This window comes from Notothenia rossii (genome assembly GCF_949606895.1).
Source record: "Notothenia rossii genome assembly, chromosome: 3".
Taxonomy (NCBI): Eukaryota; Metazoa; Chordata; class Actinopteri; order Perciformes; family Nototheniidae; genus Notothenia; species Notothenia rossii.
In genome coordinates, this window is record NC_136901.1 from 53,720,034 (window position 1) to 53,735,259 (window position 15,226).

The window sequence follows — 15,226 nt, forward strand, 5'->3', positions numbered from 1 at the left end:
TGCCTCGATTTCTCTTTTTCTTCCTTGGTACAGTGACGTGACCATACCCAAATGGACAGATCCGTAGAGCTCCTCAACAGAGGTTGCGCTAGACTTTTTCGCTGCCCGTCATTTTGACGGACAGGATCGTGGCATTCCCGTCAAAATCCATTATAACCCGTCGGCCTGTGCACAACTCTGCCGGGGGGGTGGGGGGAGAGACTCACACTCACTCGTGAACTGTTAGCGCCGTGTTATGCATGCCCACTGCACCTCGCGGGAGCGCAGCGTAAAGCCTGTACTCACAGACATTTCAATGATCTGTGAAGACACAATGTCTTTCAAAGAACATGGAGATAGATCATGTATGTGCATGTTTAAAAATATATACAAATATTAAACCACCTTTCTCTATGAAGGTAGATATGGTGCAAAATGCGAGAGCGTGTAAAACCTGGTGTGAGCACTTGTAGAAAAATAATCTGAGCTTGTGTGCATACATTTACACTTGTATAAAATATCCACGTAACTGTGAACCAAATTTACACTTGTATAAAATATCCACGTAACTATGAACCAAATCTGAATTCACAGAAGAAAAAAAATGAACTTAGTGATGAAATGTTCACTTGCAGAAAAATACATATTTTTTAAATATATTTTCCATTACAACTGCAACTTGGTTATTACAACCTCTCAAATCAGTCATTACAACTTGACGAATCTGCTCTTTGGCAGTATAAATAGACGAATCTGCGGTTTTGACTTTTGCTACACATCTTGCGATAAATGTGTCGCAAAAGTAATTTTCACCTGTATATATGGGGGGAGGGAGGGGGGTTGGAGCTAAGGGGCGGAGCTATCACAACGACGAGGCTTGACTGTGGGGCTAACGGTTCGTGTCGCTACCAGCCCGCTGACATGGCGCGTCAATCAACGGTAAGTTTTGCCCATTACTTGCCCAGTATTACTTTGAATATTATTATTGTGATTGAGGATTAAATCCGCTTTGAAGACCAATGTTTTATATCGTGCAGTTTAGCGGCAAAATAACGTCAGTTAGCCAGCTAACGCTAGCTTTGTTGAGTTTATGCTAGCTAAACAAGTAGTGGTTGTAGTCTACAGCAGTAATTAATATATTATAGCCTGCTGCTTTGGCACTAACGGTTGATGACCGTTTATTAAAATAAAACCAATTGAACTGTACTGAAATAATGATAAGTTTTATAATTGTCTTGGGCTCCTGCTGTGTTTTGAAAGCCTTTGTAAATTATCCATGCTATTTCGGGACGTTAAGAGCATTCCATGGAATATAACAAAAAGGGTTTTCTGAAATAAATTACATACCCCATTGAATTATGACTGAAGATTGTCAGCTGTCTTCCTCTCCCTTGTTGTTACTCGATACTTAAAGGCTGCAGCACCATTGACAACTTCTCTCTACATATCAAACATACCGGTAAACCAGCATCGTTTGCTGTGAAAGCATATAACTCTGTCCACACAGAATTAAATCCTGTGTTCCTCCGCTACTTTTCTTTGATTTATTCATAGTTCGCTCATCGAGCCGGGGGTCAGGTTATTCACCCGCAGGAAAAGGCGCTCGCGCGGGACCGTAGTCTGACGATCGGTCAGGGCCCCTTCAGGTCACCTTATTTCGCACCGGAAATGAAATTTGTGTGCGTTATTGCAGATGTGTTTGTTAGTGGTCAAATCTTTATTTGCATTTGAGAAAAATGTATTACATTAACAAATACACTATTATGCAACTATTATTTATCTATGCTCACAAATCAAAATCATTAGAGGCCGGGAAATATGGCTTGTAGATTACATTTGCATTGTTTTAGCACATTTTACATTTGAACAAGTGTGCCTTTTTTAAATGGACCCTAATGTGCATGTTGTATTTGTGTTTGTCTTTCAAACAAAGGAGAAAGCATTCCTTCAAAAGTAGCTCAACAGGCGGCACAACATGGTGAAAGTGATGTCCAGGTCTCTGGTAAGAGAACTTTTTAACCACCTCAAGACCCAATTTTTAACATTATTGTTTAATCTGCAAAGTACTTTCTAAATTCATCTGACATACTGTCTCCAAATACCTGAAAAAGAATAATGATTAAGCCTTTACCTGTTTTGCTGACAGTGGAACTGTCAGATAATTAATCATAGTTCCTGCTGATTTGTTCTTTCCTTGCAGAAGAACCTGATGTTCTGACATCACTGCAGAAACGCTCAGATGAGCCGAAAAGCCCTAAGACACCAGGTACATTCTTTCTCATTTTTGTTTTCTTCTGCTTTTGTTTAGCAACTGTCAGTTACAATCAGTTACATTAAACTAAATAATTGTATTGCGATTATATTTCAAATAGCTCAATTGGCCGGGCCAGTATAGTAATGCCAAAACATTTTACAAATATAACTAGCATCTGTACATATATATATATATATATATTTATATTTGTGAACAAAAGCAGAACAACACGTTTTCTTTTCAAGGAAAACAATCTACTGTTTTGAAAATGAACAAGCACATTTCATTTACTTTATAAAGACTAAAATAAAAGATGTGAGACTTAGGCCCAATCCCGAATTACGCCCTACACCGTACCCCTACACACTCCCCCTCCGTTTGCGCGTTCGCGCGGAGAGTCCGCCATATTAAGTGCTGTTCCAAACCAACGAGTGTGGAGCGGTGTGGAGGGGGAGTGGGCTATCAAGCCCTCAAACAGCGAGTCTGCAGCGGTGCTGACTGGAGACCAGTCTCTACCTGACCGGAGTCACGCTGTGTTTGTCCGTCCGGAAACACGCTGTTTACACGTAGTTCCAGCAAACATCCACTGATAAACTGCGATGTTAACAACCTCATGATAACCTCATATGTTTTTAACTTAGGATCATACCTGTGTTTAGTCTAGAAAAAGGTAAATGTGTGCATTTTATTATAAAGTTGTGTATATTTACAGACTGTTGAGAAAACTAAGAAGCTTATAAACATCAGGTTTAAAACTAAAATAATTTTACAAAAAAGTAACACAATTAAAGATGTTTGGAGTTTTATTTTAGCTATCAATGTTAATGTTTTGTCAAATAGATGCTGATTTGAAACCGCTGTTACATACAGTTACGGAATTTCCTGTTTCTGCCGGAGAGAGGGGAGGCCATCCCAAAGCTTGCCGCTGTATTTATCAGGGTTCGTACAGGTGCTTGAAATCCTTGAAAATGCTTGAAATTTGACGTGGTGTTTTCAAGGTTGTGAAAGTGCTTGAATTTTGGGAATGGTGCTTGAAATTGAGATAAAGTGCTTGAAAATGTAAATGCCTTACTTTTACATTAAATTGCTGTCTGACTGAATAGTTTGCTTTTTAGATTAAAAGAAAATAAAGAAGTCGGAGCTAGCTTAATTGCTTCGCTTCTACATAAAACAGCTCCGCTGCGGCCTTCCCGTGCTATGCGCGCGACCTGCAAGTTTTTTTCGTTACGTGTGTGACCTGGGCATTCTGATGAGAGTGATAGATGACAGTATGCCAGGAGGTTGCAGTTTCAACTAGCGTTGGCTAGCAGAAGACAAATACAAGCCATGGCTAAGACGAGGGTCAAGCCCACGAGTAGCCTCCTGCAAAGTTTGCAAAAATAACGATGGGAGAGTCGGCACTGACGAGCCACATGAAAGGTACGCCGTAGTAGAGCATTTTAGATTAGGCTAACGTTGCATGTTATGTTTGTTTAAGCTAACGTTAGCAAGCTGAATAGCGAACTCGATTGAGGGATAATAATAATTGCAGGGGACAATCATTTCAGAGGATCGTACCTATGTTAATATGTGCCTCACAGTCGCCATCGTGTGGTGTTCAGAGGATGAAGCACTCACTGTTGTAATTCAACCCAGTCTCACGGCATTTCGTGTATGCTGTGTGTCCCAATTCAGAGGCTGGGCCTCGCAGTCCGCGGAGGACCCTGCGAAATGAGACGGTCTACGGAGCATGTCCTTGTACGTCACAGGCAGTTACCCCTATATTTTGCCGCCCCCGTCACCTAGCAACCAGCTGCAGTCACAAGTGCCAGTAATAATTTCTGACACTAGGCAAAATATTTTCAAACTGTTTTCAAAACTGTTTTCAAACTGTTTTCAAACTGTTTTCAAAACTGTTCAATATGGAGTCAGATCTCGCTGTACTTATTTTGGTGTTATATAATATGTTTAAATTAAGTTAAAAAATCCCCGTGCATCTGGATAAATTGCGCAGTTTGCTCCTTGCTCCCTATTAAAACAAAATTGTTGCAGTAAGATTTGTATAACAAAAGCAGTTAAATAAATAAATTAGCTTTATAATGAATCCCAACAATATGAAAACCAAACAGGGTTTAGAAATATTTTCACTTCATATTATTTTATGTATGTAATATAAAGAAGACATCTCCAATTGCCCGTATATTTAAATACAAAATTAAATAGGTTTACTTTTCTTTCATGTCGTTTACTATTTGGGTGACTTGAAACCTATGGTTGAAACCCTATGTTGAAACCCCATACTTACATTTAAAAACGAATCCAGCTGAAACCGTTGTAGCCGTTGATGGGACGTTACAAGCTATATATTTTTTTTAAAACTCATTCGTCACCGTCACCCGTTGCATCCTGGGATATGGTACACCGTGGAGTGTACATCAGATGTATCCTCTAAATTTGGAGAAAGAAGGCTGCATTTGCGGGCCGAATTCGGAGGAGTCTTGTCTTTTTTTTAAATTGGGACAGCCTTCGTTTGGCGGAAGTGACATATGTGGTCTCCGAATGCATCCTCAGGAGGATGCGGCCACTGAATTGGGACACAGCTATAGTCACAAAATATAATCTATTGATTCGACACAGAGCGATTTTGAAAGCAATGTATTTCTACTGGTGGTATGTTTCGTGCCTAAACCAAATGTGACTTGCTCTATCGAAATCAGTCACATTGACCCGAAGACACATTTTATTTTGTATTACTGGTCTGGGGGAATCTCGCAAATGTGTTTGTGTACCGGGGAAACACTCACAAGAAACACCGGCTGTTGTTATGCTTGCTGTGATGTTACATTAGTCCGTTCTAAGCTTGTAATTATGCCATTACAAGCTTCAAAGTTGTATTTATCATCTAAATTTGCCGAAACAAGTTTAATATTCTGAAAGCCACTACTTTGTTTATTTGAAAACAGATGAAAACAAACTGTCTTTTATCTAAAATTGAAGTATTATACAAGTAAAACTACATTTAGCTTTAATCCCATGTAATTGTAGAATGAACACAGTCTTCCTTTGAAGATGTATAAGTCAGGTGTCTTGAGTAGTCAAAATTACCTACAAATCATTGTACACATTTGTAAATATTATTTTCCACTTGTTACCATTGTGAGTCTATTTTTATGCAGCTCTGCGTGATTTTGTGGCTACAATTCAGGCTAATACAATACCAGAGGTGGAATAAGTACTCAGATCTTGTACTTGAGTAAAAGTAGAAGTGCTCAGATCTTGTACTTGAGTAAAAGTAGAAGTACTCAGATCTTGTACTTGAGTAAAAGTAGAAGTACTCAGGTCTTGTTCTTGAGTAAAAGTACAAGTACCAGAGTGTAGGAATACTCGGTCACAGTAAAAGTCCTGCATTCAAAATGTAACTCAAGTAAAAGTAGAAAAGTATTCTCATCAAAATATAGTGAAAGTAGTGATTGTGCAGATTGGTCCATTTCAGAATAATATATATGATATGTTTTATAATGATTGATAATTAAAGTGTTCTCAAAGCTGGTAAAGGTGCAGCTAGTTTGAATGACTTTGTATACTGCAGGGTAGCTTGTGGATTTACTCCAGGTGGAACTAAAGTCTGATTCAACACTTGATTATATTTCACATCATTCATCCACATCTGTGAAGTAACTAAAGGTATTAAATACATGTAGTGGAGTCGAAGTACACCATGTACCTCTGACTTGTGTTTACTGCCAACCTAAAAGTACCTCAAAAATAGTAATCATAATGTATTGAAAAGTTATTTGGCTGATTGTTTTAAATGGCATGCCCAGTCTACGTACAGATCACTCATTTTGAAATATTAAACTTAGTTTTCTTTAATTTTTCACCCTCGTATAGAATGCTATCACAAAACACACATTTGGTTGTTTATACAGCATAACGAACATCTGATTTAATGTGAGGCAGGGAAATACTAATTTGAGTATAAGTACATGTAGATAAATATGTAATTTACAACAGCTGTAAGATGCTTGAAAAGCTTGAAAATGCACCTTGAAAATGCTTGAAAAGTGCTTGAATTTGACTTTGGAAAAGGTGTAAGAGCCCCGATTTATACCCTTAACCCTTAATGGAGGGAACTTCATTCAGCTGCGAGTGTGGCTACAGACGGAGTTCACTCTGTCACGGAGGGGTAGGGTCGAGGGGGTGATTTGGGATTGGGCCATAGTGTGGTGTGTGAAGTGCTTCCTCCACACAGTCATATAGATAATATACAGTATGTTATATTTCTCCTCCTGTTCTTTTCTGAAAGGGCCTTCTAAAGCAAAGCGGTCCAACACGACGGCTACGGCTGAACTAATGGAGGATTCAGAAGGTATGAACATCACTTCAGTTTATTGCCGGGACACTTTGATATCTGTTAGCATGATGAATCAAAGCTAATGCTAAGGGGATTTCTTCTCTCCTTGTAGAAGAAGCCGACCTTCTGATCTCCACCAAGAGACGCTCGCAGGAGCCAAAGAGGGCTGAGACAGCAGGTACATTTCATGTACTCACAACAGGATTATATCCAATATCCATAATATGAATAGACGCAATCTATAGAGAAACACATTTAAGAAGAATGTCTATTTCTGCTTGACCTGCCCTTTAGCGAGGCACTAACTTCTATTTAAGCTTTATTTTGTCATAAATCTATATTTACTTTATTTAAATTGGTGTTTTGATGCTTACAGAGGACAGAGATAACGGTTGTTAGAGATTTTTATACTACCAAGCTGCCACCAAGCACATACACTCAAAACCACAATTCATCCATAAATAATATAAATTAATTTGCTGGACTGAATGATTGTTCCAACAGTGAGGACGACCTCTTTTACATTTGTGATTTCTGTTTCAGGTGCAGGCCTTGGACCTCTAAAGAAAAAGCAGCAGTCCGGCGCCAACTCGGCCGGTTCATCACACTACAAAGGGCGCCTGGAAAAGAACCGTGTGTAACGGCTCTGGATGCAGAACCTGTGCTGTGCAGTCGGAGCTGGAAGGACGTTAAGAGCCAAGTTTACAATTCCATTACTGCCCAAAAAAGAAAGCTACTGTAGTTAATTTCAGAAGTGGGTAGAGAGGAGTTGGAGGAGTGAGGGGAGAGGAGTTGGTGGAGGGTAAGGGTGGAGAGATGAGAGGAATGAGGGGAGATGAAAGAGAGGAGTGAAGGGAGGGTGGTGAGAGGAAAGGAGAGAGGAGGGTAGTGGGAGAGGAGAGAGAGAGAGAGGAGGGCAGTGGGAGAGGAGAGAAAGGAGGTTAGTGGGAGAGGAGAGAGAGGAGGGTATTGGGAGAGGAGAGAGAGGAGGGCAGTGGAAGAGGAGAGAGAGGAGGGTAGTGGGAGAGGAGAGAGAGGAGGGCAGTGGGAGAGGAGAGAGAGGAGGGTAGTGGGAGAGGAGAGAGAGGAGGTTAGTGGGAGAGGAGAGAGAGGAGGGTAGTGGGAGAGGACAGAGAGGAGGTTAGTGGGAGAGGAGATAGAGGAAGGTAGTGGGAGAGGAGAGAAAGGAGGTTAGTGGGAGAGGAGAGAGAGGAGGGTAGTGGGAGAGGAGAGAGAGGAGGGCAGTGGGAGAGGAGAGAAAGGAGGGTAGTGGGAGAGGAGAGAGAGGAGGGCAGTGGGAGAGGAGAGAGAGGAGGGTAGTGGGAGAGGAGAGAGAGGAGGTTAGTGGGAGAGGAGAGAGAGGAGGGTAGTGGGAGAGGACAGAAAGGAGGTTAGTGGGAGAGGAGATAGAGGAAGGTAGTGGGAGAGGAGAGAAAGGAGGTTAGTGGGAGAGGAGATAGAGGAAGGTAGTGGGAGAGGAGAGAAAGGAGGTTAGTGGGAGAGGAGAGGAGAGAAAGGAGGGTAGTGGGAGAGGAGAGAGAGGAGGGTAGTGTGTGAGGAGAGGAGTTGGTGGAGTGATTGTATGTAAATGTTATATGACATTAAAGATGCCATCTTGGTAAGTGAAACTAAACTCTTCTGAAATTGTAATAACTAAACAATGGAATAATGAAGAATATTACTATTGTCAATTAATTAATGTGATATCAACCATTAGGGTTGGGTATTGTTTGGTTTTTTTCCGATACCGCTCCTTAACCTATACTTTTTTCTTTCTTTTTTTAAAACTCCGGTCGAAGAAAAAAATGTTTTTTTAAAAAGAAAGATTTTTTATCTGAACTTGAACAACATATTAACTGTAAACAAAGTAAACTTAAATATATTAAATAAATAAATACATCTTGTACCTGGAGCTTCATACTGTTGGAGAGGTAGAAAGCACAGAGGGACAAGTAAAGAAAAAGACAGACATTCTTCATTGCACTGTACTTACTACAGAAATAAACTTCTCTTTAAACACAGAATGTCATACATTTACCACAAATGAATTACACTTTTAGAATGTAATCACTGATACTAACAATGTTGTAATTGGACACATCATACTACACAGAGTAAAATGGAGATTTCAGACCATTTATACCAATGATCTACTATTTCACATACCCAAAAAGTCATATGACCATATTTAGCGAGGACTTCTACAAAACAGGCTCACATATACAGTATATCAATTTTGTTGTTTGCAATCCGCCAAAAAACCGAGAGAAGAAGAAGAAGAAGAAGAAGAAGCCGACTCCGAGCTGTCTGACTTCAGGCGAGTTTTTTGAGACCTCCCCCGGCTGCTCCGGCTGTGATCGGCTATTCTCGTCTACTTTCTAGGCGAGCCGCAGCTCGTCTCAAACAGGCCTACGGACTTTATGAAGAAGATCGCAGAAAATGACGACAGAACAGCTAAAAAAGACATCTCACACCGTGTCAGATTTTGGTTATTTTGGGGAGGTCGAGATAAATCATATTGTTTGGTGGATGCAGTTTGAACCAGAGTAGCAGCATGGAGGTCGGGTCGTCACCAAAATAAATAAATAAGTGGTCCGAAAAAGGTTAATGACAAAAATAATACACATAGCCTAACCTTCCTCAGGCAGTGTGTTTGTACCGGGGACAGGAGACACCCCCTTGATGAGAAACTCTAAGAAATGATCGGGGAATCCCTCCGGAGTGGAGTCATGACGACTGGATCTGAATTATTTTTTTGTACTTGGTGGTTTGTGTCCCAGCTGTCGGTCAGCGTTGCGCAGCGTCTCCGCTGCAGCCTGTGCATCTCAACCCCCCCCCAGTTAAAGGAAATACAACTAATGTGTTGAGTAATATTAGCTGTACAATTTTCCACATATGGTGTTCTTAGTTTTCATACCTCCTGTGTTTTACGAGCAACTTATCAAGTCTTAGCAAGCGGCATAAAACACGATTAAACGTGTTAGCATATAAAACCATGCTCGTCTCTACAACCTATAGAAATGCAAAACGGCGTCAGTTTAGACGGAATTCTGTCTTCCTGCCTACCGCATAATTTATGAGAAAACATTTCATAACATTAACACAACATATTAGAGATGGTTTTAAATTACATATCCGTATTTATTTATTTCTCAAAGTTATGTTTTTGTGTGCACTGAGGAGTCTCAAACAGGCGTTTGTTAAATCATTTTAAGATTGGGTTTAATCAATTTGTGAAAATGAATTCATATATGATAAATGAGAGGTAACATTTTATTGATGGTATTATTTCCACATATTTCTCTCCATTCTTCCTTCTGCCAACGGTGTCGCAGTTTCTCGTCTCTCTCGTGTTTGTGCTTAGTGCGTACGCATGGGTGAGGGAATGCTCCGGTTTTGGGACAAAATTAACATGGGATCACTCCGGTCATTGTACGTACTTCGTCTCAATGGAATATTAACGGTCAGATTGAATAGAACATCAACCCAATTTCTCCGGTCAATGGCGGGAGAGTTTTAAAAGTGACAAAACACTGTTCCACACATTTAAAAACATTTAAACAATTAAACAATATTTACCCATGCACCTTCCCTGGCTTGTAAAATGCGGTGATGCGCCCTGGAGGTATCAGATTATTTAAAACATGTATACTCAGGATTCAATTACTTTTCCTGGCTTGTAAAGTGCTGTGAAGCAGCCTGTTCTCGGCTGCGCTCTGCCTCTATTCACGCCACTTTAGATTTATTGCTGGGTAGAAAAGCCATGTGCATCACCCTGGATCTCTGCATGTGTGTGCCTGTGAGTCTGAGAGTGACTCTGCTGCTTTTACCTTCTTGTACATTTCGTGAGTCAAATGTTAACGAAATGGACAGATTTCTGTCTCTGGAGACAGAAATCAAATATAACAAACAAGTTAAAGTGTGAACCTCCAGTGCAGGGGGGGGGTGCCGTGCAGAAGGCCAAATATGGATGCTGATGGGCGGACGGTAAAGCACCGCAAAATCCACCCCCCCCATTAGGGTTACCAGGGGCATGAGGTTCTGTAGGGTGTGATCATCTGGGTTTAGTCCGTGGGGGAGTGCTTAAGTCCGGGGGCCCGGGGACTCACGGTGTGCAAGGTTATGGAGGTGCCCATTTCAGGGACACATGCTGGAGGTCTTTAGTCCGTCCTTTGGGGGTCTTGGAGGGGCCACAGAGAGGAGATTTCCCCGGTCTCTGTCCTGGAGGCAGCACAATTCGAAAAAATGGCAGAGTGCCAACGGAGAAGCGGAGAGAAGGGGCTCGAAAAAGCTCAACCCTTCGGCGCTTTGGGCCGAAGCCCCGGACACTTTTCCACTCCCCCGTTGGTTCTTACAACAAAGAGGGGAATCCAAGCCTCCCCTTCTCCGTCCAAAAAATTCATTCATCAATTTCAGACTACCGTCTGCACGAAATCGGAAACCCGGTTTTTGAGAGGACTCAGAAAAAAACGGGTGTCTGATTTCATGGAGGAATGTATCCGCTCCATGTGCACTCTGGCTCGGATACATTTGTTGCCTGGAGACCCCCCAGCATGGTTCTTACCAAACTTTAAATTTGCAAACTGGTCACTGGAGGAATGTAAGGGGAGTTGGCAGGGGACTCTACCCACCTTATGAGGCACTATTTTCGGATACATTTTCTCACTTTCACCCCTTTTCTATGGATCTCCAAAAAGTGAACTCAGACTTTTTCTGACTGTGGAGGAATGCAAGGGGAGTTTGAGGAGACTCGATCCGCATTATGAGACACTATTTCCGGATACATTTTCTCACTTTCACCCCTTTTCTATGGATGAATTGGAATACATTACCTGGAGGATAGGACCGAGAGATAACAGATTCTCTGGCCGCCTCACAAGTCACTATTGTCGGACACTTTCTTTGCTTTACCCCGGTTATATCACTCTTTCCTCTTTTGACCATAAAACGTGTTTCCTGCTGGGGTACTGCCTGGTTCCGGGGCACCCCAAACCCTCTCATGGTCGGGGCACCATGAATTGATGCATCGGACCCAATGTCAGCCCCGCGTTGGTGCGGAGGTGGGACCATTTAACTCGGTGGTAACCCGGTGAAGCATCGGACCTATGGTTGCAATCACCGGTTACGCTGACGCATATAAACGGAGAAACAGAAAACAATTTAAATACAGTTAATTGTGTCTGTTTTAGTAAGGATGTTGTCCGAATGCCCGGTGTGCAGACTTTGCTATCTGGCTTTGAACAAGCACCTTAAGCACAAACATGCAGTGCGGAACCTGGAGGAAAGAGGCATCATTCTTAAAATGGCCAATGGCAGAATAAATGTTCGGACCAAACCCTGCCCTATCACAGGGTGTTCGTATGCTGGGAAGAGAATAGACCGTCATGTAACTCATGACCACCCTGAGTTCTCCCGAGATGAGGCACATCAGGTTGTGGCAAGGCTGAAGCATAGTGTGGCCCTGCAGTTGCTCCATGACCTCCGAGAGACTAATCCCATCATTGGAATGGCTACATCATTGGATATAGACAATGAGGAGGAATACCCGGTGCACCCTCCACCTTCTCCCCACATACCGAGTGTGACGAAGAGGACTGCAGGCAGGTGAGGCTGGAAAATGTGGCATTGAGGGCTCAGAAGGATGCCCTCATTGATGAGGTGAAGACCCTGCGCTCCAGGCTGAAAAAGGGGCTAAAACCCGGGAAGCAGAGTGCCACTGGTGCTGTGCTTGAGGAAGAGGAAGAGTGTATGCGATTTAAGGGCCTGGCAATCTCAAGTACCCCCGGCATGAACACAGTGGCCCCCGGCAGCAATACCCCTCTCAAGACCCCGGTGAAGACTGTCATGCGGTCCGCAGAAGCCTCCGGTAGTGAGACCCCTCTCAAGGCCCCGGCCAAGACTTTCATGCGGTCCCAAGAAGCCTCCGGCAGCAATACCCCTCTCAAGACCCTGGTGAAGACTGTCATGCGGTCCGCTGAAGCCTCCGGTAGTGAGACCCCTCTCAAGGCCCCGTCCAAGACTGTCATGCGGTCCCAAGAAGCCTCCGGCAGCAATACACCTCTCAAGACCCTGGTGAAGACTCATGCGGTCCGCAGAAGCCTCCGGTAGTGAGACCCCTCTCAAGGCCCCGGCCAAGCCTGTCATGCGGTCCCCAAAAGCCTCCGGCAGCAATACCCCTCTCAAGACCCCGGCCAAGACTGTCATGCGGTCCTCAGAAGCCTCCGGTAGTGAGACCCCTCTCAAGGCCCCGGCCATGACTGTCATGCGGTCCCCAGAAGCCTCCAGCAGCAATACCCCTCTCAAGACCCTGGTGAAGACTGTCATGCGGTCCCAAGAAGCCTCCGGCAGCAATACCCCTCTCAAGACCCTGGTGAAGACTGTCATGCGGTCCGCAGAAGCCTCCGGTAGTGAGACCCCTCTCAAGGCCCCGTCCAAACTGTCATGCGGTCCCAAGAAGCCTCCGGCAGCAATACACCTCTCAAGACCCTGGTGAAGATTCATGCGGTCCGCAGAAGCCTCCGGTAGTGAGACCCCTCTCAAGGCCCCGGCCAAGACTGTCATGCGGTCCCCAGAAGCCTCCGGCAGCAATACCCCTCTCAAGACCCCGGCCAAGACTGTCATGCGGTCCGCAGAAGCCTCCGGTAGTGAGACCCCTGTATGCCAGAAGACCCGTGAGTCTGTCTACAATAAGCTGAAAGCTAATCTGGCTAAGGACTGGCCCTCTCCCCCAAATCACTGGTCCACTGGGAAGGGACGGGGGAATACCATGCGTAAAATCACGTTGCCTAAAAGCATGGAGATGTACATTCAGACATACAGAGGTCATTGTGAGGGTGTCGCACCGACAGTAAAATGGAAAGAGAATTGTCTGTCCAAGGTCAGCCGGATAAAGAACTTCCTCGTATTCATGGCCCATGGTGTTGACTGGCTGTCAGACTGGCTGTTTCTAAAAGATACGAAGAGGGTCCGTGGCTGGAGCGAGTATATTTCAAAGTCGGGCCGGGCAGTCACAACATCGCTGTTGTTCCTGAAGAATGTTAGACTAGTACCTCAGGAAATGGTTGAGTCAAAGCTCCGGGGGTGCAGGCTCACCCAGTCTGATATGACCCACATCATCAGAGAGGTGACAGCCAACATGAACAATTCGAAAAAGTCTGTCACTGTCCACCAGTTTAAGGTGAAGAGGTACAAGCTGGATCGTCTGCCGAGCCAGGCGGAGCTTCTCGCCGCCATGGCGGCCGCTGAGCAGCGCATCCCTGATCTCCTTGACCTGATGGCTAGCAATCCGACTTCAATCACCCAGTACCTGCTATATGGCTATCTAACCCTCCATTGGAGCCTCCTGTATGGCCACCGTCCGGGTGTGTACGCAAACATGACCAACACGGAGGTCTTTGAGGCGGACAGAAGGGACACTGCTGAGGGCTACATCATCCACGTGCAGGATCACAAGAGCTGGGTCTCTTAGCTGGGTCATGCGGTGGATGGGGATAAAAGAGGGCTTGTCGGGTCCTCAGAGTGAATTCTTCCTTTTCACAACGGGGAAGCACACTTCCAAGAACCTGAACGCTCACTTGAAGAGGGCTTGGGCTGATGCTGGGCTAGAAACAGCCGTCACCTTCACCATTTTGCGCACTGCCCTGGCTGACAATATCAAGCATCACCAAGATCCAGAAAGCTGGTCGATTCTCGCTAGGTTTATGTGTCACGACGTAAGCACTGCAGACCGGTTCTACGCGAATACGCCTGGAATAAAGGAGGGATTGAAGATCTGCTCCATGTTCAGGGCGGCAGCAGCTGCAGCAGCATCATCAGAAGGAGGTCTACCACCGTCAGCTACCTCCGAAGAGGGCTCAGGGGCGGAGAGCAGCGATACCTCTTCTTCAGGGCCGGTTAATACTCCTGATGAGGGGACAGGGGCCGTGGACTCAACCTTTTTTCCCCGGTGCACCGTACAAGTTAGACGGCTAATATGGCCCCCAGGCCCCTGCTAATCATGTTGTTATTATGTTTATTATGTATATTTTGTATACTGTTTTTTAAAAAATCGTGTGATAATTAAATAAATAATAAAACATTAGTATAACCTTGAAGGTTCCCAGGGGCAAATACAGTGCCAGGTATCAGACTATTTAAACAATGTTTACCCATGATTAAGACACCCTCCCTGGCTTGTAAAATGGGGTGATGCGCACTGGACGTATCAGACTATTTTAAACAACTTTTCCCCGCCTTTCAAACACGTATCCCTGGGTGTTTTAGCCTGTCATTTTGCACGATATCATTTAACATGGAATCTCTCCTGGAAATGGACATATTCTGTGCATTTCCAGGAGATGTTCAATGTTAAATGATATCGTGCAAAATGACAGGCTACAACTCTCTTCCAGACGTTTAAAAACACTTTCCCCGACCATTTAAACATTATTTCTGGCTTGTAAAGTGCGGTGATGAGCCCTGGTAGTATCAGACTATTTAAAGGGTTACCAGGAGCATGACAATATCCTCCAAAGAAGGGGTGGTGGTGTCGTGAAGAAGGCCGAATATGGATGCCGATGTGCAGACGGTAAAGCACCGCAAAATGCACCCCCTTTAGGGTTACCAGGGGCATGAGGTTCTGTAGGATGTGATCATCTGGGTTTAGTCCGTGGGGGAGTGCT

General features: G+C 44.0%; 2 long non-coding RNA genes across 2 annotated transcripts in view; one reads left to right on the plus strand and one right to left on the minus strand.

The window, feature by feature from the left end:
- Nucleotides 1–15,226, minus strand: part of LOC307032483 — a 33,642-nt gene that overhangs the window by 3,297 nt on the left and 15,119 nt on the right. The window lies entirely within an intron of this gene.
- On the plus strand, nt 838–7,345 carry LOC307033643. The gene is made up of 6 exons (XR_013806594.1): nt 838–918; nt 1,913–1,981; nt 2,180–2,245; nt 6,519–6,581; nt 6,679–6,744; nt 7,110–7,345. It is a non-coding gene; the product is annotated as an uncharacterized lncRNA (long non-coding RNA).